Raw genomic sequence first — 13901 nt, forward strand, 5'->3', positions numbered from 1 at the left:
TCAGAGACAGTTCAGATATCATTTGTGTAAAATTGAACTCTATTAGGTGTTAATTATTTAAGAATCTAGTACTCTTTGCAAAGATAAAGAGTTAAGGTGTGATTTGTGATTCAGGATGGTACGGTGGAACAGTGTTTAACACTGTCACCTGACAGCTTGATGTTCTCAGTTCAAATCCCAATTTGGCCCAGGTGTTTTATATGGAGCTGCATGTTCTCCCCGTGTGTGCGTGGGTTTTCTCTGGGTGAACAATCCAAAGAGAATTTTAATTGTAGATTAAGGTTAGGTAAAAGGTTTCTGTTAACATAGAGCTTTTCTAGTCTTGATGACCACTCAAAGCACTCTACAGTACAGTTTTGCCATTCACCCATTCACACACACACACATTCAGGCATTGCATCTACGTGCAGCACTTTTTCTACCAAACATCACTAACGCACGACTGGCAAAGTCCATCAGGCCTAAATTGGGGTTCAGTATCTTGCCCAAAGACACTTCAGCACATACAATGGGGAAGACGAAGCGCCAACCTTCTGGTCAGTGGAGGACCTGCACCCACAGGTGAATTGGTGAATTGTAAATTATATGTAGGTGTGAATAGTTGTATGTTTTAGGGCATTCATGACTACTCCATTTTGGTTGTCAACTATTCTCAAAAAGTAGTTGATTAACCATGATTAAAAGCTGATCCAGGAGAGTACACTCTGTATTCACTCAGAGACAATTCACAAATAATTTGCCTAAAATTTAAATACATTTTTTGTTGATAATTAAAGGGGCTAACGCTCATTGCAAAGATTTACAGTGCTTTGGTCAAATTGTGGTTCCCGCATTTCTACATCATTGATGGAGATGGCAAAGTTAGCATGACCCATATTCAGAGTGGTTATAAATATTAGACGACCCAGGTTGAAATACATCAGAATTTCCCTTTAAAGGCCAATAATCCTCACTTATTAAGTGAAGCCAAGACGGACAATGATAGATTATCCAGTACGATCTCAGGTGATTAATGACACCAGACTCATCATGGTAGAACTCAGGGGGTGGGAACTGGGAGTTGTACAGCCCAAATACAGGGTGTAACCCCTTACCACAGCTCCACTGTTGCTATGGATACACTGTGTGATGGATGACTTTGCAGCGTTCTCTCTCCCTGCTCCTCCTTGCTTTTAAAAAAAGCATTTAATTGAATTTAGCCTCTTGGTTAATGCCATTACCTCCCATCGTATGGCAAACAGGATGTATGTCTAATGACCGTTAATAAAGCAGAGCAGAGGGATTTCATGATGACATCCTACAGATGATGAGCATAGGGTGAACTGAGATAGCATAAGCTGAAGCCTTACAGTGAAACATTTAATCACTTCGATGCATTTATAGTTAGCCATGGCTCCCAGAAGGTCAGGGTTATTTTAACTGAGGGTTGACTTTTGCACTAAAGCAATTAAAATGTACGAGTTGAGTAATATTGAGGGTTTTACTTTACCTTTCTCTCTGAATATTAGAATTGAGATTACAATATTAAGTCATACAAATTTATACTGATTCCCCTTTGCTCTAAGATATTTAGATGGTTGAGAATTATTCAGCAGTGTCTTGGCTGAATAACTTGGGGGGGGGGGAAAGAAAACACAAGGGGGAGAAGTAAAATACCACTCAGTGAACGCACCACTGAATGATGAATGGTGGATTTTAAAACGATGCTGAAGTCTGACCAGTCTGATCAGCGAAAACAAGCTGCCTGAAGTTTTGATATCACTTATCTGTTTTCTCCGCTCTTCATCCTGCTGAACAATACGGCTGTAATGGAGCATCAAGATCTGTGTTTTTATTTCGCATCTGTTGTTTTGCTCTATACACCCACTCTTGTTTTACTGATGAATCCATCACCTGGGATAAAAATCTGAAATTGGACCACCCATTTCTCTTGACTGTATCAGGATGTGATGAAGTACTGCTTGCATCGAGCTTTACTTCTTGTCCACAGCAACGAGACGCGTGTGTTTGTGTGTAAGAGTTCTTGGGCTCTAGTTTCTGAAAAATCCTGTGTGGTCCAATATCCCATCAGTAAATGATCAATAAACTTATTGATCCCATGAGATTCTGATGACACGTCAGCACCAATGTTGTACTGTACATGTACTGTATATAATATGAAGAAGGGTATGTTTAAAAAGGAAGTATGCGTAATGCATATTTTTCAGCATTTTAGCTTTCATGATATTTTTAATGGGCAGAAACAATGATGCATTATGTGACCTCAGTGGTGCACAATCATGAAAATACAGTATGTGTAACCATCCTGAGTCAAATGGTCATAGAATACTCTGCTGTCCAAACTAAAGTCCCATTATTTCATCCCACTGTTTCCCACTGTTCCTGCCGATGTAACCTTTGCTGTGTCACTATTGATCAATGGCTGTTTGTATGCAGGACAATGGCAGATAGTCAGACACCGAGCACATGACTTTAATCTCAATCAGCACAATGACATCGCAAGTTGCTGCTGTCATGAAAAGTTGCAAAGGACCTCAAACTGACCACAAACTGTACTGTTAAGCACAGCTGCTCCTTCAGAAGTTGTCGTGTAGCTACAGGACACAAATTGCAGATATCAGACAAGCCAGTGGCAGAATAAGGATTTTTCTAAATCAGGGGCCATAAAGGGGCCCCAGTTTAAACAGAGGGGCCAATTATATGTCCAACATCCATGCACAATTCCTGATTCAAGCAAAGCCACACATAATTGAACATAATTTAAAAAATGTTCTGTGTTCAAACACATTGTGCATGTATTGTTGATATTATTAGTAAGTTTAAAATAAAAAACTACTGACAGGGGCCAATCAGATTTTAGCTGGGGCCAGTGCCCCCACTTGACCCAGCCCCTGGATCCCCCCCTGGTTTAGTTTCCTATTCAAGCCAAGGAAACATGCAGCTGGATGAAGAGATAGATTAAAACAATTTATTCCCATTTATTCAGATCCGTACCAACATTTAAAGGGACATTTCACCCCAAAATTAAGATTAACTCATTATTTACTCACCATGGTACACAGCTGAAGATATGTCCCTAAGATCCACTGGTGCCCACTAACATCTGATAAAACCAACTGGCGGTAGGCATTAATGAGTGAGGTAGAACGTACAAGGGATATTCTCCATTTTGTCCTTTCTTCTAAACTGGGAAAGTGTTTAGTTTAAAAAGGCATAGAGGTAATGATGTCTGATCTACTGAGAGAGCCACATGGCTTTCCAAGTACTGCCATTCAAGCCAGTAGCCAGTCAGATTTACCATTAGACTCAGTGTACCCTCAAGCTCGGCCTGTATCATTGATTTCAAGGCCAAAACACATGAAGTGGCATTGATGTGTGGCCTCCCTCAAAAGGTATAACTGAAGTTATGTCCCTAACATCCGCTGGTGGCCGCTAACACCTGCTTACCTAAATTGTGCAGAAGACCTTCAAACATATAAGGTATATTCAACATCTTGTCCTGTATTAAAAAATAAAAAACACCACTATGCCGATGGAGGGGTGGGTGAAGTGTTTGAGTCCACAAAACCCTTTTGGAGTTTCAGGGGTAAACAACGTTGGATTTAAAACATTCTCAAAACCTCCTCTGGCAGCAGCAGGAACTTTGGACCATTCTTCCTACAGAGCTGCCTCAGCTCAGTCATATTCTTATATTCATATTGTATTATGTTCATATTGTATTATATTCATATTGTGAGCAGTCCTCTGAGCTCATTCCTCTCCTCAGTACATGTGTTGAGTCTGGGCTCTGCACTGGGTCATTCTGAACTCACTCTAATGTTACCAAGTCCTGTACATACCTGCCTTGAATTCAGATTTATTTTAAGGTGATGCTAACTACTTCATACACTGCTGAGTTGTTTACAATGATAGTAATTCAATCTTCATTTGCAAATGAATTATAGCTGTAATACAAGTCCACTAAAAGTCTAATGAACCAAAACCTTCGGGGTTATTCTCAGCAGAACCTATTAGATCTAACAGTGGCTCAACTGAGCCCCATCTTTTTTCTTTTAGTATCGTCAGTGCTGTCTTTATAAATTCATTATTGTTTTTTGTGCCTGTCTAATTCCACAGATACTCCCTACTCTCTCTAAGCAGGACCGATGTCAGGTTATAGATACAAGGGCCATCCAACAGTACATTGTAGTGTCCAAGTTTAGAGACTTTCATATCTAACTCAGATGCACCAGACAGAGAGGAACCAACTTAAATTCTCACCAACTTTAACTCTTTTGCGTATTTCACCAGTGGCAACACGTAAGGACACAATGTGAATTAGGAATGCGTTCTTTAGGCTTAACTATCCAATAGGATGCAAACACCTACATGTAACATAGAGAGTGACAGAAATATAGCCTTTCATGGATGTGCTGTTAGAATGGGTGACGCAAGTAGAGGAAGATATACTGGGATGCTGTGGGAGACATCTTCAGACTTGGGGGTGACAATTGCTCATGTTGCTCTGTTAGCATTTGTATATTGTTCCACCTTCTGGTCTCCTTGATGCATCAAGTCTACATTAAAACCTTTTGCATGAGACATAGGCTGCTGCCTGAGTTCTCCTTTCAGCAGAAATAATGTCTTATTCTGAATAAGGGTGACAGTCTTAGTTTTGGTGTCCATGTAAACATAGTCAGTGATAAAAGTGACAATACAGAGTTTCGGTTTTTAAAGGAATTGAGATTTCAGTGAGTTTTCTTCCACTAATGTGTAATTTGCTCACATGATGGTGTTTCCAACCACAAACACATTGTTGGTCCAACACTGTCATAGCTGTGTATTACGGTATCATGATAAACTGTTCAGTTTTTTTGCGTGTATTTATACAGGATATACGATATATACAGTACATGTGATTTTTCTTAATAAGACTTCTTACATAAAACATTTTGAATTCACCATTTAGTCTGAATTGTTATACAGCACTGTACAGACAGCAGTTTGTGTTGCACCATATTCATTTGAACACTAGATGGCACATGCGGTTAAATAATCAACACTAGGAAGGTTTTCCTGTGTGATTCACCACCTTCCTTTTGATTTTTGACCAGTTTGAAGTCTAAGAACTTCAAACTTCAAATAAATAAATAAATACTGAAAGAAACCAACACTTCAAACTCAAAAACTGTTTGTTCCCTTCAGTCGGCTTTCAACTGCTTTTTCCTTGATCTCACCACCTTGAAACAAGCAGCTGAACTTGTCTTGTCTATTTAATCACTACATACAGTGTCCAAATAGACATGTAAATGTACAAATGCACACATTCACACAAAAAAAACTAAATAACAAAACAGCCGGGCCAGAACTGTGAACTGTGATCACTTAAGACCAAACAAAAACTTTCCACATGGCTTGCTAAGTCACCGCAATTGGTTTAAACATGAAACAAAAGGTTTTCGTGTGAGATTACAGAAGATATTTCAAAAACAACATAATTTCGCTGCTCTCACAGTTGAGAGTTCAGTCATATGGCAGCTCGATTGTGACTGCTCCACTTTCTGAGTTGTTAAACTCTTCTAATAAGGTTTATGTAATTTAGAAAAGCTGACTTGGACGGGATCATTTTGGGGTTTTAACGGATCAGTTAGCATGCAAGGATTAAGCTGCTGGAATATTCCCTCATAATTTTCAGTTTTAGTGCCAGCGAGAGGCCCCTTGTAATACAAACACAAGGAGGCAGGTCATAATTAGATGGTGCTGAACTTGAAGTTCTGTTCAAAATCATGTGTAGACTTACATTTGAAAATAAAATCAAACTTTTAATGGCGTTTAATGGCACTCAATAAAACCCTTAAAACACCCTGAGGAAAATTTTAAAGATTAATATTTACTTCGTTTTAATTTAACATATTTTCAACATCTAGGGAACGATGATCTCATGTTTATGTTTTGTCTTCTCCTGATGGTGGAGAAGAATTTACCATCAATTTTTCCACAAAACAGGAGGAATCTTCTATTGTTTTGTTTATAGTATTTTTCTTATTAAAACTTTCCAAAAACTGCTGTGTCATTCAGTTTATTTTTTACTTTTCTCAAGACAAAACACAAGTTCACATCAATAAATATGTGTGAATATTAGGGTCATATTGAAGAATTGAAGAATATTGCCGTAATATCATGAGAATAATATCACAATGTTATGAGAATAAAGTGGTAACTGAGAAGAATGTCGCAATATTACGAGATAAAGTACTAATATTATGAGAATGAAGTAATTTAATGAGATAAAAAGTCATAAAAAGTCCTCTGTGAGGTTCTTTCTTCAGAAGTTTCTTACTCAGTATTTTCTAAATCCTGATACTAATGATAATGTGGTGCTGATGAAAAGATACAAAATTTTGTTATTTGTGAAACCTTTACTACAGTAGCTCCACATTCCTCATTTTAATGCTGGCTGCTGATCTTCTGATATTTCCCCTCTATGACATGTAGCCTAAAATGATGACTTTATTCGCATGATATTACACATTTAATAATGTAAATATACAATATAATATTATAGTGGCCCTAATACTCTGTTGTGAATAGGAAATAGACTTTTAGAGGTTTGGTGCTTTTGAACCAGAGTGTGGGACCATTTTCAACACTGTGAATATGTGAGTAATTATAAAACCACAAGCCCAGGGAGTCCTTACAGTCCAGTGCTGAGACACTTATTAACTGTCAGTGTGTTGACGTCCTGCGCCCTGTGAGTTCAAAGTTCTCTGCTGCCTGTGATTTCATGGCAGCACAGAGATATGGTCTTTGGATGTTACTCAGTGATGACAGAGTGACACCCAGTGGTTCCTCGTATAACAAGAAAACTCAATCTACAGTGGATAATCACACTCACTAATATGACTTCTGACCACACTCAAGTTTGATGTTTCTAAAAGGATTAATGATTCGATTTCAAAGCCTCCTCGTTTCCCTCACTGCCTGCAAATCAGAGTCAGCATTTGAGGCCATGTTTTCATTTTCATTTGTCTTTTAGCTCGATTAGGCAAAAAATACCAAACCGATTGTCTTGAAACTTGGTGACAGGTATGGGCCAAGGTAGAGCACATTAACTTTTCATTCAGAAATGTTCTTTAACTTTCCTTAACACTGTGAGAATACAAAGCCCCTAAAGTCTTGACAGGTGATTTTTTATTTATTGTTAATATTTTGTTCAAGATAATTTACTTAAAATTCAAGTTTGTCTCGACTGTAGATGCACACAGTGTCAATGAAGAGAACGCAGCTAATCAAGTTTTATTTTCACATTGGAAAGTCATTTAATGAAATTCTTTCTTGCACTTGTACAGAGACTCGCGATTGTCATTAGCAGGAATCATTTGATGCAGATTCATGAAGTTGTAATATCTTGTGGGAACAATTTGTTCATATCTTGTGCGTGCAAGATATTCATCAAGTTATTATTTTGTGCGCACACAATAAAAAATAAATATCACTGGTAGGTACTTTTGGGACTTGGTACGCGATAGGGCAATTTTCAACATTTTATGGGAATTTCTCAACAAATAAAGCAGTGATCTTAATGAAATACACTACCGTTCAAAAGTTTGGGGTCACCCAGACAATTTCGTGTTTTCCATGAAAACTCACACTTTTATTTATCAAATGAGTTGCAAAATGAATAGAAAATATAGTCATGACATTGACAAGGTTAGAAATAATGATTTTTATTTGAAATATTAATTTTGTTCTTCAAACTTTGCTTTCGTCAAAGAATGCTCCATTTGCAGCAATTACAGCATTGCAGACCTTTGGCATTCTAGCTGTTAATTTGTTGAGGTAATCTGTAGAGATTTCACCCCACGCTTCCTGAAGCACCTCCCACAAGTTGGATTGGCTTGATGGGCACTTCTTGCGTACCATACGGTCAAGCTGCTCCCACAACAGCTCAATGGGGTTGAGATCTGGTGACTGCGCTGGCCACTCCATTACAGACAGCATACCAGCTGCCTGCTTCTTCCCTAAATAGTTCTTGCATAATTTGGAGGTGTGCTTTGGGTCATTGTCCGGTTGTAGGAGGAAATTGGCTCCAATCAAGCGCTGTCCACAGGGTATGGCATGGCGTTGCAAAATGGAGTGATAGCCTTCCTTATTTAAAATCCCTTTACCTTGTACAAATCTCCCACTTTACCAGCACCAAAGCAGCCCCAGACCATCACATTACCTCCACCATGCTTGACAGATGGCGTCAGGCACTCTTCCAGCATCTTTTCACCTGTTCTGCGTCTCACAAATGTTCTTCTGTGTGATCCAAACACCTCAAACTTTGATTCGTCTGTCCATAACACTTTTTCCAATCTTCCTCTGTCCAATGTCTGTGTTCTTTGCCCATATCAATCTTTTCTTTTTGTGGCCAGTCTCAGATATGGCTTTTTCTTGCCCTCTCTCTAGAAGGCCAGCATCCCAGTCGCCTCTTCACTGTAGACGTTGACACTGGCGTTTTGCGGGTACCATTTAAAGAAGCTGCCAGTTGAGGACCTGTGAGGCGTCTATTTCTCAAACTAGAGACTCTAATATACTTGTCTTCTTGCTGAGTTGTGCACCGGGGCCTCCCACTTCTCTTTCTACTCTGGTTAGAGCCCGTTTGTGCTGTTCTCTGAAGGGAGTAGTACACACCGTTGTAGGAAATTTTCAGTTTCTTCGCAATTTCTCGCATGGAATAGCCTTCATTTCTAAGAACAAGAATAGACTGGCGAGTTTCACATGAAAGTTCTCTTTTTCTGGCCATTTTGAGAGTATAATCGAACCCACAAATGTGATGCTCCAGATACTCAACTAGCTCAAAGGAAGGCCAGTTTTATAGCTTCTCTCACCAGCAAAACAGTTTTCAGCTGTGCTAACATAATTGCACAAGGGTTTTCAAGGGTTTTCTAATCATCCATTAGTCTTCTAAGGCGATTAGCAAACACAATGTACCATTAGAACACTGGAGTGATAGTTGCTGGAAATGGACCTCTATACACCTATGTAGATATTTCATTAAAAACCAGACGTTTCCACCTAGAATAGTCATTTACCACATTAACAATGTATAGAGTGTATTTCTGATTAATTTAATGTTATCTTCATTGAGAAAAACAGTGCTTTTCTTTGAAAAAGAAGGAAATTTCTAAGTGACCCCAAACTTTTGAACGGTAGTGTATGTAAATATGAACAGGTGAACGTTCAGGCAGTTTGTAGAAAATGTCTGCATACATTGTATATGTATCTGATCTCATTACATACACAAGCGACATGATGACTAATCGGCCTTGATGGAGGTATGTGCTCTTCAAGTCCCCCAGTTTTGCAAACACAGTAAAAATCATAAAAAACGACAATCATGCCTCTTCCACCGTTCTCTCTCTAAATCTAAAATTTACCACCATAGAGAAAACGACACACATGCTGGTGCTGTCACTCACTGGCTGGCCGTGTTTGAGTCATGAGGCCTTGACCCTGTGTCATTAGCTCTCTAATTCAGGAGTTAGACCTCTGGTGACTGTTTGACCTTCTACACTGTGGGAAAAGGCTGCAGGACATCTCCATTTAAATTGTAAACATTTGCAATGCAATGTGAACATAATGACTCAACTTAAAGGTATAACTTCTTTACAGTTATAACTGCAGATGACTAATGTTTGCTGATGGCTCCTTAGTTAATGTCATCCTAACATTTTTAACTGCAAACACGATGACTCAGTGCAGTATCTGACAGACATACATGTTATAATCCACACGTTTCATTCAGGGTTCTTATCCAACAACAGAGAGCTCTGCTGCTCTTACATCACCACTTTGATATTTACTGTACTGTGCTGTGTTGTAGTCAACACTTTGTCAAACTTTATATGTCAGTTAAATAATACGATTATAATGATAATTAAATAATAATGTTAATATGATTATGTCAGTGAAAGTGTTTTTCTGCATGAGGTTTTACTACAACCTGATAAACCAAATGTAGGGTTAATTAATGGCTTAGCCTAACTGATCTTTAAAGCATTATTAACTGATGAATTACCATCAATGAGACATTTTTTTATATTTATATTTTTTATAAATGGTGTCTCTTGAGAAAGTTGTACCAGAATAACATTATAACACTCGCTGCAGACGTTTCGTTGCTTAAACTACTTAAACTACTCAGGAGGCTTAAAAGGTTCAATTCACCCAAAATAAATAAATACTTTTAACACTGGTGGAATGCAGCCACACACTGTGTCACATCCATCAGATGATTTATTTGTTTTTATGTTTTGATATGTGTTAAAATATGTTGAATTTCATAAATGTCAATGTTTTGAGGACAAATGCTGCTCATTTCACTTGCACTGGATTGGCAGCACGAGTCAAGCAAATAAATTAAGCAAATAAAGTCTTCTCCAAAGCAAACAAAACCTAAAACCACTCTGTTTAACTTAGTTTTATAACAGTTATATAAAAGCACAGAAGTGCAACAGTGATCATTTGGAAAAAGTAAATTCGAATGTATATATATCTTTTTTTATTAACTTTTAATAAAAAATGATCAGTGTAATGATACAGTATCTACGTGTACTTATTACATTTATTTATTCAATCAGAATGTATTGGTTCGAAATCTGTAAACGGTTTTACTTCATCTGCTTTAAATCTAGAATCTAGAGAAGAAAATGGTAAATTTTGTAAAATAAACAGTGTGAACATTAGTCTGTGTTGCTTTTATTAGCAGCCTGTCATTGCTCATTCATTTAGTTTTCCTTGGCTGTGTGTGTGTGTGTGTGTGTGTGTGTGTGTGTGTGTGTGTGTGTGTGTGGTGTCATGGCCCCCAGCAGTCAGCCCCACATAGAGTGACCCGGGGCGCATGTGACAGGTTTGGCTACCGTTTCTGACGGGTTGCTAATGATCCACTTGCACGCAAGCACGTTGTTAGCCGGCCGGACGAATTAGCCGGTTGCATGCAAAGGACTTGGGATCTTGGGATCAGGCCAGACCACAAAATAGTTGAGTCATTTTCATTCTTCCTCTCTCTGCCCCGGGATGGAAGTGCCAACCAGATAATGTCATTAGTAAAACATAATTTTTGTAAATGAGCTGTAAGTAACCCTTGATTGGACATTGTCAGTCTGTTCCTCTGCACGGGCCTCTTATACAGGGGGCGTCTCTTATAATATATCAGTAAAAAAGAAAAGTTATCGCCACATCATCCTCATGTGATGATCTTCACTATCTACACCATGTGACGCAGTTCAGACTTATCTGCGTGTTTCATCGGCCACTTAACCACACTAACAGATCACTCTGTGCTTTGACCGTTTAGCCCCGACAGGATCACCCCTGACCCGACCCTGTTGTGACGGATGGAAGTTGAATGACGGTGGAGCTGCCACGATCTGATTTGTGGGGTTAAAGCACAAAAACGTTGATCTGCATTGCCATCGACACACTTTGATCACTAAAACACTTCTGTTCAGTAGTCACAACAGTTTGTAAGGTTAGGACACAGAACATAGAAAGTTTAGGAGGAATTAGGTCCCTGTATAGAATAAACAGATTATCCACATTTTAACCACCACGACACATGTTAATCTCTCCACACAAAGGAGGTCTTGGTCCCGGGACAACATGGCGACGCATTCAATCCTAATTGTGCTTGACATTCATAAGTGAGGAATGTTCCAGTCAAGACAAATCCGGGTGGTCTGGAGATCGGCTTCATGCCAACAAAGGACAAAAATCCTCTTAATGAAATTAAATCTGTGATTGTTAAAGCCCTTTTGTTAAATGAGTCTGCGTTCAGATCGGTAATGAGCAGGTTTAGATGGGCTGTAGACGCAGAGCAGCAGACGGACGCCATCTATCAGAACAGCAGAGGGCGCTGCTCACTGTTCATTGTAACCACTGTGAGGTTTTCCACAGGTCTCATAAGGTTTGATAATTTTTATACACATTTTTCCAAACTGGAGGATTTTTTCACTTTATAGTTTTAAGATAAAACGGTAATTCTCATTGTTGGAATGATGACTTATATGTATCTATACACTTTAGAAACACTTTTTTCTGCTTTCTACCAGCATTTACTTCTCAACAATATAATAAGACCATATAAAAGAACACAAACAAACACACAAAAAAAAGAAAATAACTCATGTCGGTAAATTAATACGTAGAATCTATCTTATGCAATAGGAACAACAAAAGGGTGATTTTACATGGCTTCTTTTTACAATTTAAAATGGTTATCATGTCTTAAACCGAAATTACATTATCTCAAAAATCCTTTGTGATACAACATATTTGATTTTCTCATTTGCAGTGGTGAGAAAGTGGTGTTAAATACATTAGTATCAACTTCATACTCAGTGTTGTTTAAAGCCTCTCTTCATCAGCAAGGTTTGACATTTTTGTTATGTCCTCCCGCTTAGTCTGAATCTGGGCTATGGGAGTGACCTTGATGTGAAAAACCTCAGTCTGTTATCACAGGAGCAGGAAGGAGATTCAGGAACCCAGCGATCTGACAGATGATGCAGCAGAAATTGATACGAAACACACAGAGCAAAGAAGAGCTGACCTTTACATCCAGTCCATGGAGCTGACATGCAGCAAAGGTAGAAGTAAAATTGTAGGTGAGCTTTGTTTCCTATAAGTCACAAGGACATTGCAAGTTTTCTTTATTATAAACCACCATAATACCTCTGTTTACCTTGGACATAAATCAGTAACATTTTTAAAGCCCTTGAAAACTTAAAATTTTAACTTCCATAATAAATAATACTAAATGTGTGTGTGTGTGTGTGTGTGTGTGTGTGTGTGTGTGTGTGTGTGTGTGTGTGTGTGTGTGTCAGTCTCCTCACCAGGATCGAGGTGAAAACAAACTTGCTGTCTAGAACCATAGAAGTCCAAATTATATTGTCTTCACACATGTAAAGCTACTGGACAGCAGTCGTGGAAGAAGTATTCGGATCCTTAACTTTAGTAAAAGAAACACTTTGAAAATACTCCACCACAAGTAAGTCCTGGATTCAAAACTACTACAGAACATAACCATTTGGATTAATATTCCTGCTGCATTCATTTCTATGTTGCATTTTACTACTGTATATGTTTAAGGTTAGGATCATTTAACTACTTTATACAACGCTGGTTAGTTTTATCTACAGCATTGTATCATATTCTCTAAGATCATCATAAGTCTTTTCATGCGCTCAGATAAACAGCCTGTTTACAGCTTTGTGAAGATGCGTTTTCCTGCTGATCCAAGAGGCTTTTTAAAGAGTTGATTTCTGATTTTCTCAACACACAAAGGGACAGTTCATCCTTCAGTTTGTCACAAACAGTCAACATGTGGAGATACATGGATTACACTGACATCTGAACAGTAACTGCAAATGTAGTGGAGTAAAAAGTATGAGTAGAGGTAGGAAGTTGCATAAATGCCAATACGAATGTAAAGTACATCAGATGTGCACTTTCAGTATTGGAGTAAATGTACTTAGTTACTGTCCTCCTATGCTGTACATTAATGCTCTTATAAACTCGTTGAAGTGGGCTCATTCCATTACTGTCCTGATTTGAACTTTGTGATCAGTGGCCTACTACTTTTCTCTTAAAACTATTCTTCATAGCAGTATTAATATGTCTGTTTTTGAAGGCTCCTTATCTGATTAACTACCAATAATCCATCAATTTGACATTTGGGTATATTTCAAAAAACTCGACGGCAGAGCAGTAGCCGAAGGCCAAGAGCACCAAGAGGTCCTCAGAGGTCATTGACTTTGACCTCAGTGTTCAGTGACTATTTTGGAATATTCCTCACAGAATGTCCTGTTCTTCAAACCCACTGACAGCCCTAAAAACAAATGAACTTTGCATCTGGGAGACTTCATCGCTGGTATTTTCCC

The sequence above is a fragment of the Hippoglossus stenolepis genome, chromosome 12, assembly GCF_022539355.2.
Source record: "Hippoglossus stenolepis isolate QCI-W04-F060 chromosome 12, HSTE1.2, whole genome shotgun sequence".
Classification (NCBI taxonomy): Eukaryota; Metazoa; Chordata; class Actinopteri; order Pleuronectiformes; family Pleuronectidae; genus Hippoglossus; species Hippoglossus stenolepis.